This window comes from Aplysia californica, unplaced genomic scaffold (assembly GCF_000002075.1).
Source record: "Aplysia californica isolate F4 #8 unplaced genomic scaffold, AplCal3.0 scaffold00166, whole genome shotgun sequence".
Lineage (NCBI taxonomy): Eukaryota > Metazoa > Mollusca > Gastropoda > Aplysiida > Aplysiidae > Aplysia > Aplysia californica.
Genome location: NW_004797436.1, coordinates 546,665 through 551,664, shown reverse-complemented (window position 1 = coordinate 551,664; position 5,000 = coordinate 546,665). Strand labels below are relative to the sequence as shown.

At 38.1% G+C, this 5,000-nt stretch overlaps 1 protein-coding gene across 2 annotated transcripts in view; it reads right to left on the bottom strand.

Moving 5' to 3' along the window:
* Positions 1-5,000, bottom strand: part of LOC101848108 (allatostatin-A receptor) — a 378,639-nt gene that overhangs the window by 296,730 nt on the left and 76,909 nt on the right. For both annotated transcript variants that reach the window (XM_005097888.3, XM_035969661.1), the window contains exon 2: positions 3,417-3,568. The gene's annotated coding sequence lies outside the window, so the exon portion shown is untranslated. The remainder of the gene's footprint in view (positions 1-3,416; positions 3,569-5,000) is intronic.

Sequence of the window (5,000 nt, the reverse complement as noted above, 5' to 3'; positions counted from 1 at the left end):
ATGAACTAACAGACATTTTGACACATCTCTCTGAGAGGAGAATTCCTCATCTCTCTCGTCTTCCCCACCCTCCGAATACTTCGGGTGATGTCTTTATGTGACTGTGCCTCCGTGGTAAACCAAGAAATAGGAAGTTTTCATTATTCATTAAAAAAATTTTTAATACAAAGCAGGATATGATTAAGCTTTATAGTCTAGTCGTTAGGACATCGATTTGGTGTATCAACTTACACACACACACACACACACACACACACACACACCCACACGCACACACACACACACACACACACACACACACACACACACACACACACACACATACACACACACACACAATTAAGCACACTGTTTTGAGTTCATCTCTACAAAATAAACACAACTGTGATCATTTTTCCAATTGGCAAATAACATGAGAGGTAGAGAGACAGAGGGTTGGGTAGACTAAAATAACAAAGTTACAGGCAGGAAAGCGAGACCTATCAGTGGTGCCTTGTAACATTTCACAAGGCTATTAATGTCATCATCGCCAATGAATGGCCAGCATAGCAATATTATTTCTATAGACACCACCGCTAATAAGGGCCTTATGGTGCCTGTATTTCATCATAATGTTTATGGCATGTGTAACAAATATGTATTTAGGGAATGGAAGCGCCAGGTAGAAAAGGGTATAAATCAAAATATCAAACTTCGCAAATTTGGGTCACATGTAATTTAATGATTACTAAACATAGGAAGCACATTTTCAGTACCTTATCTTCAATAATAAAATGGGCTGAATCAAAATAATAAGTTTGATTTACGTAAATTTGGATATTTTCCAGTGTATTTTTTGCCTTTCTTAAGCGACATTACACGTAATGCTCTCTCATCAACTTTCCTTCTATCTACTTTTTGTGAAGCTTGAGACATGAATGAACAATCTTTTCGTGATCATAGAAAACATTCTTGGAAAGAAAGTTGACTGGACAGAGGACAAGGCATGGTAAAGTGAACAAGTTAGAATTCTACTTCAACAAGATGTCTGGAAACGTGAATAATATCCTAGATCTAGATCTAGATCTTCTAATTTGTTGCATCTCTAAAGATTTATTGCTCCATTCCAGTCGAGTGTAGATCAATGACTTTTAGTTGATGTTAATGCACCGATCATTCCTTTCACTTTCATCGAAAGGGGGTACAGCTAGTCATGTTATAATGTGAGCGCACGCGCTTGTGTGTCTCTGTGTGTGTATGTTTGTGTGTATGTGTGTGTGTGTGTATGTGCGTGTGTATGTGTGTATGTGTGTGTCCATGTGTGCTTGTGTTTTTCACTAGGAGAACATCAAACACAATTATAAATGTCCCTAATTGACACTTCACAGAGTGCTTTATTTTTTCGTTATGTGGGTATAAGAAGAGAATAATTTATTCTAACTCTTTTGGTGAGGCTGAAACTGGAACGATAACCCCGACAACATACTGACCCTATTATCTCCTTTGACGATCTGGTTCAAGTACTATTTATCAGTTTGTGGCACCTTTTAGGATCTGAGAAACGGGAAAACAGTGGGTGAGAAAATGGCGGAGTTAAAGGGGATTATTATGTTTTTCTATGTATATTGCTGATTATTTATTTTTGTTTTAAATTACTACGCCACTCATCGTTAAATGAAAGCAACCTGTATTTTTTCTTTTTCAATCTGGAAACCACGGAACTGGAAATAATATGCACTTTACAATCCAAGTTAGAGAGAGAAAGAAAGAAAGAAAGAAAGAGAGAGAGAGAGAGAGAGAGAGAGAGAGAGAGAGAGAGAGAGAGAGAGAGAGAGAGAGAGAGAGAGAGAGAGAGAGAGAGAGAGAGAGAGAGAGAGAGAAATAGAGACAGACAGACAGTGTGTAATGTGTACTATGATGGTGGTTTTATGCCACTGACAACTCTGTGAAGTTCTTCAAAAGACACGACCTCTGATTAATGCCCACTGTCGATTGAACTGTGCTATAAATACACAGAGAACCCACGACAACTACCTACAGAGTCTCGGTTCAAGAATGGCCGGTTTGAGATTCGATCGAGGTAATTTCGTATTTGCAGTCCTGGATTACACCAACTGACCTAGCGGCGACCCCTAAAGTATGTGAGCAAAGATATCCTCTGGAGAGACAAAGTCTTGTCGACCATAAGATGCAGAGAGGTAGAGCTGTTTGATAGCAGTTTGTCTGCACTTCACAATCGGCGAGAACACACCATGAGCGTAAATGTGAAGCATTTCTTCTCTGTTGAACCATGCTGAGCTGCTGTGACGTGGAACCTTTTTATCATTCTCAACCTAGTAAAGTATTTTTGTCAGTGCAGTGTTTGGAGAACTCCTGTTTCTTTTCGACCTTGTTATGACTTATTTTTAATGGGTGGTGAATATAAACAGAATATATCACAATAAATATGTTTATATTAATACAGATAACTACAAATTTTGAAAACCTGCAGACTGGGAAACCGAATTATATAAACGACATAAACTAATCTGATACCGGTAACAAACATAAGGCAGGCAAACAAACGTTAAGCAATCTCGACTATCAATTATAGTCTTGTACCCTACAGACATAAGCATTATTTTGTTGTCCTGTGCCTTGTTCACCAAGAATTATTGAATAACTCAGAACTCGGGTTCTTAATCCTTTTGCCCTGAATGACACACTGAAAATGCAGGACAAGGCAACTCTTAGAGTGCAGCGGTGCAAATGCTAAACGCGGTACTCGAGGGCTTGTCTGCTTGTTTTAATAATGTATTATTTTTATTCAGTTATCAAGTATCAAGTAGGTTTATTCATTGTTTAATTAAGGCCATTTGCCCACATCGTATTATATAGAAGACTCATAATTTGTTAAATGAAGTTTCCAAATGTAAAAGAACAGGTTGTGCTCATATCTCTTATCATGGGTCAAACATTGCATATTTCTGACATTGCGTCGACTCAGGCTGGAAGGAATTAACAATTTCCTTTGATGGACAGAAGTTAAATAACTGAAAATAAAGTGAAATTCATCTGTAATTTTATGAGAGTTACACCTCTCACGTGAGGGTGAATTTAATAATTTCCGCAGATAAAGATCGTTATATTTAATGGAAGGCTACGAGTTTTTATTGTACTGTTTTTAAAGGGACACAATCAATAAAATACAAAATAGGTTTAGGTTCTGAGGGTTGTTTGTTTGTTTGTGTGTTTTATTTGTTTGTTTGTTTGTTTATTTGTCGTGTTTCTTTGTTTCTTTGTTGTTTTTTTGTAATATAAACTCCGACCAGAATAGCCCTGCCTTTCTGTAAGTAATATGACATAAGTGTTGTTGAAACACTATCTTGACAGCACAAGAATGACTTAAAAGGAACATTATCAGACCCCCCGTAACATAATACAATAACTGAGCTTACCTTTTTGACATTTACGCCATTCCTTGTGATTCCGTGAAGTTTTTTTTCTGTTATTCGAGAGGCGGAGAGTAGCTCTAGCAAAAAGTAAGTTGATTATCTTTGTTTCGATTTGCTCAGGTCAGGTGTGATGATTATCCGCCCTCCTCTATCATCTGCGGGGAAAATCAGATACGAAAAAAGGAAGGTGAAAACAAGCAATAATTAGCAGGAAAGGGAAAAAAAAAACATAGCTTGTTATATCCATCTGTGACGGGAAAAACAAGTTTCTGTTGATTGACTTCGTCCACCACGTGGCAGCGATATAACAAGACTTTATCGCAAAAATAGTGCACTCTGTTACCCCTCGGTCAGTCAAGTCGTTTGTAGTTTCTTATCTTTTGAATGTTATCATTATCATCATCATCATCATCATCATCATCATCATCATCATCATCATCATCATCATCACCATCATCATCATCATCAGCATCAGCATCAGCATCATCATCATCATTATCCTTGTTTGGAAAGCAAAGTAGGACCATCATCATCATCTTCATCATTATCATCATCATCATCATCATCATCATCATCATCATCATCATTATCATTATCATAATCATCATTATCATCATCATCATCATCATCATCATCATCATCATCATCATCATCATCATCATTATAGCTATTATTGTTAGTGATATCATCATTATTATAATAATTATTATTGTCCCTACATCCCCCGCCCCTTTTTTTGCCCCCGTCCCCTCCGCACACAGTTTGTGCTTCTTTTTCAGGTCAAAATGACGGCAAAGTAAGGAATCCATTTAGCTGATGTTTCTTGTCATTAAAGGTGTTGCTATTAACGTAGAACGTCAGTGAGCACGTTGCGGTAAATGTTTTATGCGAGCAAACATGTTGTTATTTGCTATTTATCATTATATAACATGTTCATCTGTTTACTGCTCTAAAAAAGTGTGCTGTTTATTGTTCTTACAGCTGTTGCTGATTCTTCTTCTTGAAGATTTTGGTGTTTGACGTCAGTCATTATCTCGCTGTTACTTTTTAACGTCCATACATAAACATGTTGCGGGGAGCTCGCGTTGCCTAGAGGTTAAGATGTTCGCCTCTCATTCATAGGTCCCAGGTTGGAATCTGGGTAGGGACAGAAATTGTTTTTCTCTAAAATTGTCTCCTTTCACCTCCTTTCCTGCTCTCCAGTAATGTTGTGTCGTCTGTTTTCGTCTCTACTTTCTGCCCCCACCCCCTCACATCCTTTACCCCCTCCTCTGGGCTTCTGACTCTTTCTGCAGCCTTTCTACTGCTGCTCCTTGGCTGCTTACTGCTGTCTTTCAGCCACACCCCTGATCTTCTAGAAGGAAAGATCTACACCTAGACTTCTCGGACAAGGCCGTGCAAGTTGCGCACATTAAAGATCCCTTTGTGGTCTAAAATCGTTAAGAGTAGGCTTCGGCCGCCACAATGACAAAATACAAAATATCCTACAAAATGAAAATGTTTAGTGTGTCTCGCGCTCATATGACCTTATGCAGTTGTGAGTGCCGTAAAACTCTTACCAAAAAACAAACAAAATACAACCCCCCC